This window comes from Oncorhynchus masou, chromosome 4 (genome assembly GCF_036934945.1).
Source record: "Oncorhynchus masou masou isolate Uvic2021 chromosome 4, UVic_Omas_1.1, whole genome shotgun sequence".
Classification (NCBI taxonomy): domain Eukaryota; kingdom Metazoa; phylum Chordata; class Actinopteri; order Salmoniformes; family Salmonidae; genus Oncorhynchus; species Oncorhynchus masou.
In genome coordinates this window covers 6823789-6842662 of record NC_088215.1, presented here as the reverse complement: position 1 = coordinate 6842662, position 18874 = coordinate 6823789, and positions in this window count along the sequence as shown.

Here is an 18874-nt window from a genome sequence, read left to right as displayed (position 1 = left end):
CGGCATTCAACACCATAGTACCCTCCAAGCTCGAGACCCTGGGTCTCGACCCCGCCCTGTGCAACTGGGTACTGGACTTCCTGACGGGCTGCCCCCAGGTGGTGAGGGTAGGTAACATCTCCCCGCTGATCCTCAACACTGGGGCCCCACAAGGGTGCGTTCTGAGCCCTCTCCTGTACTCCCTGTTCATCCACGACTGCGTGGCCACGCACGCCTCCAACTCAATCATCAAGTTTGCGGACGACACAACAGTGGTAGGCTTGATTACCAACAACGTGCTGTCAGACGGCCTACAGGGAGGAGGTGAGGGCCCTCGGAGTGTGGTGTCAGGAAAATAACCTCACACTCAACGTCAACAAAACTAAGGAGATGATTGTGGACTTCAGGAAACAGCAGAGGGAACACCCCTATCCACATCGATGGAACAGTAGTGGAGAGAGTAGCAAGTTTTAAGTTCCTCGGCATACACATCACAGACAAACTGAATTGGTCCACTCACACAGACAGCATCGTGAAGAAGGCGCAGCAGCGCCTCTTCAACCTCAGGAGGCTGAAGAAATTCGGCTTGTCACCAAAAGCACTCACAAACTTCTACAGAGGCACAATCGAGAGCATCCTGGCGGGCTGTATCACCGCCTGGTACGGCAACTGCTCCGCCCTCAACCGTAAGGCTCTCCAGAGGGTAGTGAGGTCTGCACAACGCATCATCGGGGGCAAACTACCTGCCCTCCAGGACACCTACACCACCCGATGTTACAGGAAGGCCATAAAGATCATCAAGGACATCTACCACCCGAGCCACTGCCTGTTCACCCTGCTATCATCCAGAAGGCGAGGTCAGTACAGGTGCATCAAAGCTGGGACCGAGAGACTGAAAAACAGCTTCTATCTCAAGGCCATCAGACTGTTAAACAGCCACCACTAACATTGAGTGGCTGCTGCCTACACACTGACACTGACTCAACTCCAGCCACTTTAATAATGGGAATTGATGGGAAATGTTGTAAATATATCACTAGCCTCTTTAAACAATGCTACCTTATATAATGTTACTTACCCTACATTATTCATCTCATATGCATACCTATATACTGTACTCTATATCATCGACTGCATCCTTATGTAATACATGTATCACTAGCCACTTTAACTATGCCACTTTGTTTACATATTCATCTCACATGTATATACTGTACTCGATACCATCTACTGTATCTTGCCTATGCTGCTCTGTACCATCACTCACTCATATATCCTTATGTACATATTCTTTATCCCCTTACACTGTGTATAAGACAGTAGATTAGGAATTGTTAGTTAGATTACTTGTTGGTTATTACTGCATTGTCGGAACTAGAAGCACAAGCATTTCGCTACACTCACATTAACATCTGCTAACCATGTGTATGTGACAAATAAAATTTGATTTGATTTGATTTCATCTTAGATGTGATCCATTGGAAATAAATGTATACTGTATACCAATGTAAGGTGTACATGTTCAGTATGTACTCAATCCAAAACTCCCCGGCATGCTCCTGCAGCGAAACAATTTACCCTTCCCGTGCCTCAGCGGCCTTGGTCACATCTGTCCATAGACTTTGTAACGGATCTCCCCCTTCTGATGGTTTTACCACTATTCTGGTTGTTGTTGACAGATTCTCTAAATCCTGCTGTTTAATCCCTCTCTGGTCTACCTACCACTCTCCTGGTCGCTAAGGCACTGTTCCAGCAGGTCTTCCGTTACTAAGGCCTTCCTGGAGGACATTTTTTACCACGGCCCCAAATTCAAGTCCCATGTTTGGAAAGCCTTCATAGAGAAGCTGGGTGTCATTGTCCGCCTCACGTTTGGGTCCCGGCCTCAGTCTGATGGTCAAGTGGAGAGGATGATCCAGGAGCTGGGGAGATTCCTGAGGGAGTCACTGCCAGGACATGGCAGGGGGAGTGGGCCCGATTCCTTCCTTTGGCAGAATACGCCCAGTATTCATTATGACCCTCCTCCACTGGGCTGACTCCTTTCCAGTATGTTCTGGGTTATCAGCCTGCCCTTACTCCGCGCCAGACCAAAGTGGTTCAGGTGTGCAGGAGAGTTATGGAACAATGCCCACATGAGACTCCAGCCCGCCGTCAGAAGGAGCAAGCGGATCGCCACTGCTCTCCACCAGGAACCTCCTGCTCCGCCTGCCCTGTAAGAAGCCGAGTCCCCAGTTTGTGGGGTCCTCCGGAGTGTCAACAAGGTAACTTACAGATCACAACTCCTTACTAATTACCTGATTTCACCATCTTTTCATGTTTCCCTTCTCAGGCCAGTGTTTGACTGTATTTTTTGTTTTTGAATAATAAAGTTCCACATTTGCTAAAGAGTGATCCTAGGGTTGTAACACATACATTCTATGTGATTTCAATGAGTCATTCTCCATTCCGATTGTTTTATACTGTTCAATTCAACTTCAACCGAAACAAATTTCAGAACTTTTATCATTTCTGCATTTCCTGCACTCAATTGCAGTGGTGGGTAAAGTACCCAATTGTCATACTTGAGTAAAAGTAAAGATATGTTAATAGAAAATGACTCAAGTAAAAGTGCAAGTCATGCAGTAAAATACTACTTGAGTAAAAGTCAAAGTATTTGGTTTTAAATATACTTAAGTGCCAAAAGTCGATGTAATTGATCAAATGTACTTAAGTATAAAAAGTAAAAGTATACAAATTTCAAATTCCTTATATAAGCAAAGCAGATGGCACCATTTTCTTGTTTTGATTTTTTTTTTTTTACGGATAGCCAGGGGCACACCAACACTCAAACATAATTTACAAACTAAGCATTTGCGTTTAGTGAGTCTGCCAGATCAGAGTCAGTAGATGACCAGGGATGTTCTCTTGACAAGTGCACGAATTGGACCATTTTCCTGTCCTGCTAAGCATTCAAAATGTAATGAGTACTTTTAGGTGTCAGGAAAACGTATGGAGTAAAAAGTACAGTATTGTCTTTAGGAATGTAGTAAAAGTAAAAGTTGTCATAAATATAAATAGTAAAGTACAGATACAAAAAAAAACTACATAAGTATTTTTACTTTAGTACTTTACACCACCGCTCAATTTAGATAATTTCCGAACTGCCACATTAGGGCTGCAGGGATTTGTTTTTACCCAAATGTTGCAATTGCGATTTGACTTGCGAATTAGAGCAAAACTGTTGGAATCATTGAAATAGAATGACTCATCTAATTCAATCGTTAGAATATAATAGTGGGCACTTTGAATAGTGTTGTTTGAGATGACAACGAATTAAAATTCCAGGGAGGATTTTTGACAGTGTAGGAACGTAAGTGTTGATACGTGTTTCCTAGGGGACCCTATACACTTTGGCTACATTGCATGTTTTTCGTTACTTCATGTTGTTAACATGTTCATGCTTTGCATATTTCTCTTTGATTTAGAAGATACTGTTTCACAAACAACATGCTGATTTAGGTATTTTCGGGCTGTATTAGCTACGTTTGCTCTTACTCAGTACCTTTATTAGCTACCTAGCTATTAGCCGGTAACAATTAGCGTCTCACAAGATTTAGGGCTATTTGCTAAGAAAATACAAACTAGTTGTTTGCTGATGTAAGCAACACAAACTAATACTGACATAGAACGCTAGTGGATTTATATTAAGAAGCAAAGTGAAAATAGCATTGTTATCATCAACACTTGAATTTGCTACATTGACCATGCAACGCAAGTGTCTCGTGGTTGAAGAACCTCAAATGTGCTCCTTGAGTGACAGGGGGCGTGGCTAGGTCAGTGGTATGTGGCGCGGAGAGAGATGACTCAAGCAGCAAAGTAAACTCAAAATGGACATTAAATATGGCGTATCACATTTAACAAACCAAACATTCAAATACCGGTATAGAAGGTCAAGTAAAAACCCAAATCAGTCCCTTGCATCAATACCGCTATATCATAATTTACCAGTTGAGGACTCGTGAGGTGTCTGTCTGTCTTGCTCAGTTGTGCACCGGGGCCTCCCACTCCTTTCTATTCTGGTTAGGTCCAGATTGCACTCTTCTGTGAAAGGAGTAGTACACAGCGTTGTATGAGATCTTCAGTTTCTTGGCAATTTCTCGTATGGAATAGCCTTCATTTCTCAGAACAAGAATAGACTGACGAGTTTCAGAAGAAATGTATTTGTTTCTGGCCATTTTGAGCCTGTAATCGAACCCACAAATGCTGATGCTCCAGATACTCAACTAGTCTAAAGAAGGCCAATTTTATTGCTTCTTTAATCAGAACAACAGTTTTCAGCTCTGCTAACATAATTGCAAAATGGTTTTCTAATGATCAATTAGCCTTTTAAAATGATAAACCTGGATTAGCTAACACAACTTGCCATCGGAACACAGGAATGATGGTTGCTGATAATGGACCTCTGTATGCCTTTTGAGATATTAAATGAAAATAATCTGCAGTTTCCAGCTACAATAATAATTTACAACATTAACAATGTCTACACTGTATTTGGACAAAAAATCTGCTCGTCTTTCAAAAACAAGGACATTTCCAAGTTCCCAAACCTTTGAACGGTAGTGTACAATCATGTACAAACTGTCCAAAATTTCCCCACTGTGTCTCTTACAGCCTGTTTGAGTTCAGTGTGTACCGGCGGCTATTAATTGTTCCACAGGAAGGTTCTCTCTAATCACAAACAACAGATGATTTAAACACGAGAGCAGTGGACCAGGCCTTGAAGAGTGAGCAGTCTCTCATTTAAAATTAGTCTCAATGCTCAATCCCTCTGTTATACTCCTTCAAATTACTAAAATATTGCATTATTGGATTGCTATCTTAAAGCAAATTATCATTCACTTTGTTACTTTCACTAGTCTCCATCAACTAAAACCCTTCTACTCTTTCCAGTAGAAGAAATCGGATCACTCTCAAACAATGTTATGCTTTTCCCCCTATTGCAAGGGTTAAAACAAAACAAACATAACTTTCTCCATATTGGAAGGCATTGTTTTCATTTTAGTATACCTTCAAAAAGTGACTACATTTTTATGTTACCAATCTCTGTTGGGTATTAATTTTCTGCTTCAATATTTATTAAATGTCTGTTATTTTAAGATTCATATGTAATGCCTTGGAGGGATCCACATGTATTAACTGGGTTGGAACTGTCTCAGTCCCCAGTAGATGTCCCTCTCCGTCTATAATAAGTCTGGCACCTGAGAATTGGTTTAGAACGTCATCATTTGGGATAGCAACAAAAACTTAATCGGGAGTACAATAAATTGTAGCCTTTTAAGTTTAGTTAACAGAAAATCATGTTCAACATTCATTGATTCTATTTAACATGGTATGGGCTTATTTCAAAATGCATTACCAGGGTGGAGGAAATCTTCTAAGCGTTCATTAGTTCTATTGGTCAGGGAAAGTCAAGTCCCGTACAATGCTTTAACCTTATCCATAAAAGGACCACTCTGAACATTCCTCAGAATACTGTTTTCACCACTTACGTACGTCTATGTGTGGGTGTGCTAGTTGCATAATATTATTTTTCTATTCTTACCTCATCAGATCATCATAATAACCATTTTACATTTGTGTCACATCACAAATTACTCATCAAGACGAGTATTCTATTCATACAGGGGTTTAGATATTTACACTAGCTCTGTTTAACAGCATATTCGGAAATAGTTCTCTCTTCTTTCATATCTCCATACATAATAACGTTATACATCAAACTCCACTGATGAGACATGTTATCCTCATGCAATCTAAAGTCATGTTAACCTCAGAGACATGTTACCCTCGTTACTAATGAGACATGCTATCCTCATTTTGAACGAGACGTTGTCCTCTGAGACATGTTACGTATCTGATTTCTGAGACATGTTATACTCTACCTGTAGATCCAACAGCGGTGTTGGACAGACCGCTAGATAACGTTACAGATCAGCTCATACAGAACTGTAAAAGTCAGCTCACACAGAACTGTGGCATTCCTTCACCTCTTTCACATATGACAGTTCTCATTCACTCAATACTTAATAGCTCAATTTCATTCCTCTTATTATCCACATTTCAATCTTATTATCTTAATAGTAAATAATTTAAATCCATATATTCTCAAAATTTGAATTAGCTCTTGTTTTTTATATATATCTTTTTTTACTTTTACCCCTTTTTCTCCTCAATTTTGTGGTATCCAATTGATAGTTACAGTCTTGTCTCATCGCTGCAACTCTTGTACAGAGCCATGTGTCCTCCGAAACACAACTCAACCAAGCCGCACTGCTTCTTGACACAATGCACACTGCTTCTTGACACAATGTCCAGAAGCCAGGCGCACCAATGTGTTGGAGGAAACATTGTGCACCAGGCGACCGTGTCAGTGTGCACTGTGCCCGGCCTGCCAAAGGAGTCGCTAGTGCGCGATGGGACAAGGACATCCCTGCCGGCCAAACCCTCCCCTAACCCAGACAATGCTGGGCCAATTGTCTGTCGCCCAATGGGTCTCCCGGTCGCGGCCGGCTGCGACAGAGCGTGGACTTGAACCCAGAATCTCTCGTGGCACAGATGCGATGTAGTGCCTGAGATATATTTAGTTCGTTCTCAAAACAAGGTCTTGTCCTACTGCCAAATTGCAGCTACTGATAGAGAGGATTTGTACAGTCAGCTACTTGCATTAGATAGTTAGTTATCAGAAAAGCACAAACATAAAAATTCCCTTACATGACTGAAGCAGGTTTTCCTCTAGGATTTTGCTCCATCCCGTTTCTTTTTATCCTGAAAAACTCCCCAGTCTTTGCCAATGTCAAGCATACCCATACCACGATGCAGCCACCACCATGTTTGGAAATAGGGAGGCAGTTACTCAGTTATGTGTCGTGTTGGGTTTGGCCCAAATATTCAGGCCAAAAACTTAATTTCTTTGCCAATGTTTTTTCAGTTTTATAGTACGTTATTGCAAACAGGATGCATGTTTTGGAATATTTGTATTCTGTACAGGCTTCCTTCTTTTCACTATGTCAGGAGTGTTAAAATGGCGCTGGAAGAAATGGCAGCAGTTTTGCGGACACTATTGTGCTATTATATGTTTTTTTTTTCTTCTTTTACTTATTTCGTACATAATGTTCCTGCAACCGTATCTTACGGCAAAAAAGAGTTTCTGGATATCAGGACAGCGATCCCTCACCTCGGATTAGACAAAGATTTATTCTACAACAAAGACGACGCACAAGACATTCTCCAAACACCCCACAGGACCGACATCCCCGTTATTTGCAAAAGGAAGCGACGCAGGTATAGAGGACAAAGAGCCGGATGCCTGGTCAGGATCTGGCGAAGGCGACTAGGAAAGCTGTCATTACCTTCAACACTACTAACCAACGTGCAATCATTGGACAATAAAGTAGACGAGGTATGGTCACGAATATCCTACCAACTGGACATCAAAAACTGTAATATCCTGTTTCACGGAATCGTGGCTGAATGATGACATGGACATTCAGCTAGCGGGATACACGCTGCACCGGCAAGATAGTACAGCACACTCCGGTAAGACGAGGGGGGGCGGTCTGTGCATATTTGTAAACAACAACTGGTGCACGAAATCTAAGAAAGTCTCTAGATTTTGCTCGCCTGAAGTAGAGTATATTGTGAGAAATTGCAGGCCACACTACTTGCCTAGAGAGTTTTCAGCTGTACTTTTCGTGGCTGTTTATTTACCACCACAGACAGATGCTGGCACGAAGACCGCACTCAGACAGCTGTATAAGGAAATAAGCAAACAGGAAACAACTCACCCAGAGGCGGCGCTCCCAGTGGCCGGAGACTTTAATGCAGGGAAACTTAAATCAGTTCTACCAAATTTCTATCAACATGTTAAATGTGCAACCAGAGGGAAACAAATTCTAGATCGCCTGTACTCCACACACAGAGATGCGTACAAAGCTCTCCCTTGCCCTCAATTTGGTAAACCTGACCACAACTCTATCCTCCTGATTCCTGCTTTCAAGCAAAAATTAAAGCAGGAAGCACCAGTGACTCGGTCATTTTCAACATGTCCCTGATTGAGTCTGTAATACCAACATGTTTCAAGCAGACCACCATTGTCCCTGTGCCCAAGAACACAAAGGCAACCTGCCTAAAAACTACAGACCCGTAGCACTCACGTCCGTAGCCATGAAGTGCTTTGACAGGTTGGTAATGGATCACATCAACACCATTATCCCAGAAACACTAGACCCACTCCAAATTGCATACTGCTCAAACAGATCCACATTGACTACAGCTCAGCGTTCAACACCATAGTACCCTTAAAGCTCATCACTAAGCTAAGGATCCTGGGACTAAACACCTCCCTCTGTAACTGGATCCTGGACTTCCTGACGGGCCGCTCCCAGCTGGTGAGGGTAGGTAGCAACACATCTGCCCGCTGATCCTCAACATCGGAGCCCCTCGGGGGTGCGTGCTCAGTCCCCTCCTGTACTCCCTGTTCACCCACGACTGCATGGCCAGGCATGACTCCAACACCATCATTAAGTTTGCAGACAACACAACAGTGGTAGGCCTGATCACAGACAATGACGAAACAGCCTACAGGGAGGAAGTCTGTGTGGTGCCAGAATAACAACCTATCCCTCAACATAGCCAAGACTAAGGAAATGATTGTGGACTACAGGAAAAGGAGGACCGAGCACGCCCCCATTCTCATCGACGGGGCTGTAGTGGAGCAGGTTGAGAGCTTCAAGTTCCTTGGTGTCCACATCAACAACAAACTAAAATGGTCCAAACACACCAAGAGAGTTGTGAAGAGGGCACGACAAAGCCTATTCCTCCTCAGGAAACTAAAAAGATTTGGCATGGGTCCTGAGATCCTCAAAAGGTTCTACAGCTGCAACATCGAGAGCATCACTGCCTGTTACGGCTATTGCTCGGCCTCTGACCGCAAGGCACTACAGAGGGTAGTGTGTACGGCCCAGTACATCACAGGGGCTCACCCCAGTCATAGTGTTCTCTCTACTACCGCAAGGCAAGTGGTACCGGAGTGCCAAGTCGAGGACATAAAGACTTCTCAACAGTTTTTACCCCCAAGACATAAGACTCCTGAACAGGTAATCAAATGGCTACCCGGACTATTTGGATTGTGTGCCCCCCCACACTATTTTTACGCTGCTGCTACTCTCTGTTTATCATATATGCATAGTCACTTTAACTATACATTCATGTACATACTACCTCAATTGTGCCGACCAACCAGTGCTCCCGCACATTGGCTAACCGGGCTGTCTGCATTGTGTCCTGCCACCCACCACCCGCCAACCCCTCTTTTACACTACTGCTACTCTCTGTTCATCATATATGCATATTCACGTTAACCATATCTACATGTACATACTACCTCAATCAGCCTGACTAACCGGTGTCTGTATGTAGCCTCGCTACATTTATAGCCTCGCTACTGTATATAGCCTGTCTTTTTACTATTGTTTTATTTGTTTTACTTATTGTTCACCTAACACCTTTTTTGCACTATTGGTTAGAGCCTGTAAGTAAACATTTCACTGTTAGGTCTACACCTGTTGTATTCGGCGCACGTGACAAATAAAATTTGATTGGATTTGAATTAGGTCATTATTGTGGAGTAACTACAATGTTGTTGATCGACCCTCTGTTTTTTCCCATCACAGCCATTGAACTCTGTAGCTGTTTTAAAATCACCAATGGTCTCATGGTAACATCCCTGAGCAGTTTCCTTCCTGTCTTGCAGCTCAGTTCAGACGGAAGGTTGTATCTGGGTGGTTTAATACATCATCCACAGAATAATTATTAACTTGACCATGCTTAAAGAGATATTCAATGTCTGAATTGTTATTGTTACCCATCAACCAATATTTATGAGGCTTTCGAAAATCTCCTTGGTCTTTGTAGTTTAATCTGTGCTTGAAATTCAATACTTGACTAAGGACCTTACAGATGTTGTATGTATGAGGGACAGAGGAACGGGTAGGTGAGTTGATGTAAATTGTTACGTGATTTGATAAACCAAATTGTACTCCTGAACTAATTTAGGCTTTCCTAAACAAAGGGGGTGAATAGTTCATTTGTAAACTGTATAATTTTCTTTTCACTTTGACAAGTAGGGAGTCATTTATTTTTTTTTAGATCAATGACAAAAAAAAATCACAATTAAATCCATTTCAATCCCACTTTGTAATGCAACACAATTTTTAAAAACCTATGGTTGGTGAATACTTATGATATCCACTGTAAGTCTCACGTAGCAAATTAGTAATTATATTTTTTGTTGATCAAATTTGACACACAAATTTGACTTTCATACAAAAATTTCTCACATCATGGTCTTATTTTCGTGAACAGATTTTGGGCAGAGGAAACCCTCTTCCTGTTCAGTTTATCCCAGTGTTACATCCAAGGTATGCCTTGCTTTAACCTGTTATATATTTATCCCAATTGCATTTAAAAGTAGGTGCAGGTGTTCACATCAACAACAACAAAAAATGATAATTAAACAAAACCAAAGAAATATACTGTTAAACTTTATTCTTTCTACATACATTCTATTTTGGTGTACTTTGTGAAAATGAGGCTGATGAGAACTAATTGTTACACACCATGGCTACATTTACACAGGAAGCTCAATTATGATCTTTTGGCATTGGTCATTTTTTGCAATTGGTAAATAATTGGGCAAAAGCTTAGAATTGGGCTGCCTGTGTAAATTCACCCTATGTAACTCAATGTATTGTTTAAAGAGTGAACGATTAGTGTGCGAAAAGACACTTTGGGGGGGTCGTCATCTTACATGGCTTCTCATTCAACACTCGGAGAAGTAGCTAGAGGCAACCGTCATGACACATTCCTTCTGGAAGAGCAGCTTAAACCTATAAGGATCATTAAAACAATATTAATGATTACATCAGAAAGCGTTTCCATGTTCAGTTAAACCCCTAGAGGTGCTCGCAAAAAGAAAAATCACTCAAGGACATCCTAAAGTGACATTCTAATATCATTTTTCACACGTTTAAACATTGAATGCCAGCCCATTTCAATGACGGAAATAGAATAGATTTCTGTTTAAAATTGAAAACACACATTTTGCATTTGCATAACTTACATTCTCATTAAAGCCATTTTATGATCCCTGGGCCCACTTTCCCTGTTTAAACGAAAAAAGGACAATCCAAAAGTTAGTAAGAATTGCTGCACTTGCACACGGTATATTAACACAATAAGAAAATGGAGAAAAAGCATCAACCTCAAAACCAAACACTTACACTGTCTGTTTGATTGTCTCCACACAGTCCAAGTCGTCACTGATGTCGTCGTCAATCAAATCTTGAGAGAAAAAAAAGGTGCAACAGGGATACACCTCTGACTCTCGAACAAGCCATTTTAATAAAAAACCAAACTCAAGATCAAATCTAACATCCAACTACTCTATTAATGATCTTGTTTGTGTTATTTGTCATATTTTGTTTTTCGATAGGACAAATCTATTGAACTCACCACTGCAGTTCATCTGGCAAAGGTTCAGAGACGTAGTGAAGCCGTTGGCACAGATCACACGGTCGCTCAGCTGAAACAAGCCGTAGAGGGTCCACATGGTCTCTTCTTTGCTGGAGTCTTCTTTTGATGAGCTGAACTGATGACTTTCAGTGGTGGATGAATCCTCGTGAGAATCCCCAGCGTGTCTCTTACCCCTCCTAGGAGGGTGCTCCGGGTGGGCAGGACGGGTCGGGCGGTTATCATCCTTAGCAGGGCGGGTAGGGCTGTCATCATCATCCCTCCAAGGAGACACAAAACTGGTGTTGAAACCTGTGGCCTTCTCTACGTGGCAGACGACTGGAAGAGGCAATGACAATTGAGAGTTACTTTACAATCGGACTCCTAGGGGCCGATTTCCCATACACAGATTTAGCCTAGTCTTGGAATAAGAAGCCATTTCAATGAAGAATCTCGAGAAATGTTTCTTAGTCCAGGACTAGGCTTAATCCGTGTTCCGTGAAACCAGCCCATAGCATTTAAGAAATTGTTCCGATTGTTGAATGACAAAAAAAATCATTGAGTTATGTTATGTAACTTACTTTTTGCCACAAAGTCCTTGTTTGTCAGATAATTCTCTCTGGCTTTCTCAGTCAGGTTGAATTTGAAGGCCGCCTCCTCCAATAAGCTCTTCAGCTCACATTTTGAGAGGATCCGTCCCTCAGACAGACTGGGAACCATCAAGACTGCTACAGCCAACACCAGCAGCATCTGCATCTTCATGTTGTCTCCGTCTGGTCTTTCCTCAATTGTGAGGGCGAAGACGAGAGTTGCACAGTAGATATACTCTTGGCGCCCTAGCCCCTTGAGAGTGACCTTTGACTAAGACTCGTTCTTGTCTCCTTTAAAAAAAATCCAAGGTAAGGCAATACATCTGGCTCTCTGAAATGGGTCAAAGGACTACCTAAATGTAACAAAGATCCACCCAGTGTTGTGTTTCACCATTCGATTCAGGCCTCTAGGAAAATGTGTTACAAACGGCTATTCGATGGTATCACAAAGGGTTTTCCTTTGTGTGACACCTGAGAAGTAAGTTGGGCATGAATTAGATTGACACACATAACAATTCTCACGGGTATCTCATGACCACGACTGAGAATTAAAGATCAGCGTCTCTTCATTTTCATGTTCTGACGGGTCACATGACACCAGCCCAAGAGTAAGACCCATGAATGTGGTTTGTTTTTATGCATTGTTTTCATGTGTACTGCTCATGTAAGGGATACCGTGTTTGCAGACAGATAACTTGTCTGGAGTAAACAACAAAAGCTTACAAGGACAATCACATAACTACTAACATTCAAATTGAACTCTGCGGGTATACAAAAGATAATGGGGGGGAAAGTAGGACATGTTACAAGTACAGCTCTAGGGAACAACAAAGGCAGCAAGATGGCATCTGTTGGTTTCAGCTTCCTTATTCCTGGCAGTTGCAGGAGAGGATATTGTCTATTGGTCTGTGCTAACCCATTGAAGTTGAAACGTAAAGTGGGTAAGGTTAAGGTTAGGTTATGGTTATTGTTAAGTTTATTGTTAGGGTAAGGGTAATGGTAGGGGTAGGGGTTAAGGTTAGGGTTTATGGTAGGGATGTCCCATGGATCCTGCATAGCAATGACCGTTGTCTATTAGAGGCCTTTTGTCAACTTTGTTCGAGCATCAGGGGCTAACATCCTCCATAGCACTCCATCTAGGCGATGGGCAGAACATAACAGTTGAAGTCGGAAGTTTACATACACCTTGGCCAAATACATTTAAACTCCATTTTTCACAATTCCTGATCAACACTTTATTTTAAGAATGTGAAATGTCAGAATAATAGTGGAGATAATGATTTATTTCAGCTTGAATTACTTTCCTCACATTCCCAGTGGGTCAGAAGTTTACATACACTCAATTAGTATTTGGTAGCACTGCCTTTAAATTGTTTAAGGTAGCCTTCCACAAGCTTCCCACAATACGTTGTGTGAATTTTGGACATTCCTCCTGACAGAGCTGGTGTACCCGAGACAGTTTTGTAAGGCCTTCTGCTTTTTCAGTTCTGCCCACAAAGTTTCTATAGTATTTAGGTCAGGCCTTTGTGATGGCCACTCCATACCTTGACTTTGTTGTCCTTAAGCCAGTTTGCCACATCTTTGGAAGTATGCTTGGGGTCATTGTCTATTTGGAAGACACATTTATGACCAAGCTTTAACTTCCTGACTGATGTCTTGAGATGTTGCTTCAATATATCCACATAATTTTCCTTCCTCATGATGCCATCTATTTTGTGAATTGCACCAGTCCCTCCTGCAGCAAAGCACCCTCACAACATGATGCTGCCACCCCCATGCTTCACGGTTGGGATGGTGTTCTTCGGCTTGCAAGCCTCCCCCTTTTTCCTCCAAACATAACCATTGTCACTATGGCCAAACAGTTATATTTTTATTTCATCAGACCAGAGGACATTTCTCCAAAAAGTATGATCTTCATCCTCATGTGCAGTTGCAAACCGTAGTCTGGCTTTTTTATGGCGGTTTTGGAGGAGTAGCTTCTTCCTTGATGAGCGGCCTTTGAGATTATGTCGATATGGGACTCATTTTACTGTGGATATAGACACTTTTGTACCTGTTTCCTCCAGCATCTTCACAAGGTCCTTTGCTGTTGTTCTGGGATTGATTTGCACTTTTCGCACCAAAGTACATTCATCTCTAGGAGACAGAACTCCTTCCTGAGTGATATGGCAGCTGTGTGGTCCCCATGGTGTTTATACTTGTGTAATATTATTTGTACAGATGAACGTAGTACCTTCAGGCATTTGGAAATTACTCTCAAGGATGAACCCGACTTGTGGAGGTCTACAACTTTTTTTCTGAGATCTTCGCTGATTTCTTTTGATTTTCCCATGACGTCAATCAGAGTCACCTAGTTTGAAAGTAGGCCTTGAAATACATCCACAGGTAGACCTCCAGTTGACTGAAATTATGTCAATTAGCCTATCAGAAGCTTCTAAAGCCATGACATAATTATCTGGAATTTTCCAAGCTGTTGAAAGGCACAGTCAACTTAGTGTATGTAAACGTCTGACCCACTGTAATTGTGATACAGTGAATTGTAAGTGAAATAATCTGTCTGTAAACAATTGTTAGAAAAATTACTTGTGTCATGCACAAAGTAGATGTCCTAACAGATTGCCAAAACTCTAGTTCGTTAACAAGAAATGTGTGGAGTGGTTGAAAAACCAGTTTTAATGACTCCAACTTAAGTGTATGTAAACTTCCGACTTCAACTGTATTTGCTAAGTGGATCTGAATGTAGAAGGTGGAAAATCCCCTGTTGAATGTTGGTTGTTCATTCACACTCAAAGTTCTCAGAGGAAAGCGCTTTGGCCCATTTCCATGGAAGGTGCAGAGCTTTCCTGTAATACACAAGTAAAAAAACATATTTTTTTGTATTAATATTGATATGATCAAGTAGCTAGGTAGTATAGAAATAGAGAGGAAACCTTCATTGAGAAACAACTTCTAACTTGATTGACACGTCACATTTGAGTTTGTATACTAATCAAACACGTCAAAATTACATTTGTGAAATCACACTAAATTTGACCTGCTTATAGTATGTAGCAAGTAAATGGCAACATTTAACATAAAGTGGTACCTCAAAGGAGATGATATGAGGACCAAATCACCCCAGTCACGAGTCTTCATAAAACAGGCGATGTCATCACTAATGTCATCATCAAGTAAAGCTTGAGGGCAAGACAAACAAATCAAATGACATGTCATTTCTCACATGCTTTGTGAACAACAGGTGTAGACTAACTGTGAAATGCTTACTTACGGGTCCTTTTCCAACAATGCAGAGTTAAAGATAAAATAAATGTAAAAAACTGACATAGTGGCGTGAGGAATAAATACACAGTGAATAACGAATAACAATGATGAGTAAAAATAACAAAGCTATATACAGGGAGTACCAGTACCGAATCAATGTGCAGGGGTACGAGGTTATTGAGGCAGCTATGTACATATAGGTTGGGATAAAGTGACTAGGCAAAAGGATAGATAATGGACAGTAGCAGCAGTGTGTGTGTGTGTGTGTGTGTGTGTGTGTGTGTGTGTGTGTGTGTGTGTGTGTGTGTGTGTGTGTGTGTGTGTCTGTGTGTCTGTGTGTTGCCAATATGCTGGGGTGTCAATGAAAGTATGTGTGAGTGTGTGCAAGAGAGTCAGTGCAACAATGCAGGTCCTGGATGCCATTTGATTAACCATTTAGCAGTATTGTTTAGCAGTCTTATGGCTGTTCCAGACTTGGTGCACTGGTACCAAGGTAGCAGAGAACAATCTATGGCTTTGGTGGCTGGAGTCTTACAATTCTTTAGGACTTTCTCTGACACCGCCTGGTATAGGGGTCCTGGAGGCAGGAAGCTCGGCCACCCCCCTCTGTAGCGTTCTGCGGTCGGGTGCCTTGCAGTTGCCGTACCAAGCAGTGATGCAACCAGTCAAAATCAATGGTGCATCAATGGTGCATCTATAAAACTATAGGGGGAAGAGGTGTTGTCGTGCCATCTTCAGAAATGTGTGGGTGTGTGTGGACCATGTTAATTCCTTAGTGATGTGGACACAGAGGAACTTGAAGCTCTCAACCCACTCCAATACAGCCCCATCGATGTGGTTGGGAGCGTGCTCGCCCCTCCATTTCCTTTAGTCAACGATCAGCTCCTTTATCTCGCTGATGTTGAGGGAGAGGTTGTTGTCTTGGCACCACACTGCTAGGTCTCTGACCTCCTCCCTAAAGGTTGCATCATCGTTGTCAGTGATCAATCCTGCCACCATCGTGTCGTCAGCAAACTTGATGTTGTTGGAGCCGAGCTTGGCCTCGCAGTTGTGGGTAAACAGAGACTACAGGAGGGGACTAAGCACACACCCCTGAGGAGCCCCCATGTTAATGGTCAGCATGGTGGATGTGTTGTTGCCTACCCTCACCAACTGAGGGCAGCCTGTCAGGAATTCCAGGATCCAGTTGCAGAGGGAGGTATTCAGTCCGAGGGTCCTGAGCTTGGTGATGAGCTTGGAGGGAACAATTGTGTTGAATGCTGAGCTGTATATCAATGAGCAACATTCTTACATAGGTATTCCTTTTGTCCATGTGGGTGAAGGCAGTATGGAGTGCAATCGAGATTGATTTATCTTTGGATCTGTTGGGACGGTATAATAAGTGGAGTGGATCCAGGGTAACTGGAATGATGGCCAGTCCTCTTCTGGCTGTGCCGGGTGGAGATTATAACACAACATGGCCAAGATGTTCAAATGTTCATAAATGACCAGAATGGTGAAATAATAATCACAGTAGTTGTCGAGGGTGCAACAAGTCAGCACCTCAGGAGTAAATGTCATTTGGCTTTTCATAGCCGATCATTGAGAGTATCTCTACCGGTCCTGCTGTCTCTAGAGAGTTTAAAGCAGCAGGTCTGGGACAGGTAGCACGTCCGGTGAACAGGTCAGGGTTCCATAGCCACAGGCAGAACAGTTGAAACTGGAGCAGCAGCACGGCCAGTTGGACTGGGGACAGCAAGGAGTCCTCATGCCAGGTAGTCCTGAGGCATGGTCCTAGGGCTCTGGTTCTCCAAGATAGAGAAAGAAAGAAAGAGAGAAAGAGAGAATTAGAGAGAGCATACTTAAATTCACACAGGATAAGACAGGAGAAATACTCCAGATATAACAGACTGACCCTAGCCCCCCGACACATAAACTACTGCAGCATAAATACTGTCATTGCCAACAAAGGGTATATAACAAAGTATTGAGAGAAATTTTTGTTATTGACCAAATACTTATTTTCCACCATAATTTGCAAATAAATTCATTAAAAATCCTACAATGTGATTTTCTGGATTCTTTTTCTAATTTTGTCTGTCATAGTTGAAGTGTACCTATGATGAAAATTACAGGCCTCTCATCTTTTTAAGTGGGCGAACTTGCACAATTGGTGGCTGACTAAATACTTTTTTTGCCCCACTGTATTGGAGGCGCCCTATTTGTGACTTGGGGCGCGTTCCTCTGTTCAGACATTGCTGACGCCTGATGAATCTTACAAAGTCTGGACAGGTATTTAAGTATCATATAATCGCATCATATGTTATAGCAATCTGTCAGTCGATGACACAGTCAATGATGTGGCACGAAACCATTGGTTAATGCATGCAACATTTGACCAGGGGAACGCAACCATTGTCTGCTTATTGCCTCCGCCTCGACCAACAAAAAAATTGCCAGTGAGTTGTTTCCCTCTGGGACTCCTGTTCTGCAGGGCATGGGCAATAAGCACACCAGAGTGGCCCCAACCCCAATCAGAAAAAAATTAGGGGGTGTCTTGCTTTCTCTACTGTCTCTGCTTCAGAATTCTTCCCTGTTGTTAGCTAGTGATAGCAAAGATTATTTATTATATTGAGAAGATTTCAAGAAACCATTCTAACAATGAAAATACATGTCCTAAAAGATGAAAAGCAGATGGGAGGAGACAAGATCAGGTGGGACCATTCTAAGCAATGAGACGGCAGAAACGCGTGTGAACAGGTACAAGTCGTTTTTCTGAAAGTTGCCGAATGCCACATGCGTCCACTTATATCAGTACATTTGTAACAACCTAAACATTACTCTATTTGATCAAATAACCCTCATGTAATTTGATACTCTCTCATAGACTTCCCTGCAAAATAATCTGTTTATCTCGCAGGGACAGATTTTGGGCCGAGTTAATCCTCTCGCTTCGCCTCTTCCACTCTGGTGATAGCTAGTGATAGTGATGCACAAGCTAGGCCTATTTGAAACATTGCTATCTCCTGGCAGCATTTACCAGCCAGAATCAGAAGATTGAAAAAACCCATAAAAAAAAGCTTGAAAAGCCCATTTGAAACCCCCCCAAAACAAAATACAACTGAACATCATAATATGATGTTTTGTTGTTTTTTTTTTTCGTTTTGCAGTCAAATATGGTAGTTTCAGTATAGTTTTACAAATGTTTTTCTTAATTATTTTATTCCATTTTACGAAATCGTTTTTTTTTCTCCAATTTTAGTTTCAGTTTTAGTTTACTATAATGACCTTGGTGAAGACACTAGCCGGCTGGTCAGCGCATGCTCTGAGTACTCGTCCTGGTATTCCGTTTGGCTCCACAGGCATGCGAATGTTAACCTGTTTAAAGGTCTTACTCACATCTGTGCGGTCTTAGTGACAGCATCGGTTTGTGGTGGTAGATAGACATTTACAAAAAAATACAGATGAACACTCTCTTGGTAAATAGTATGGTCTGCAGCTTTGCTTCTGTTCAATTAGCC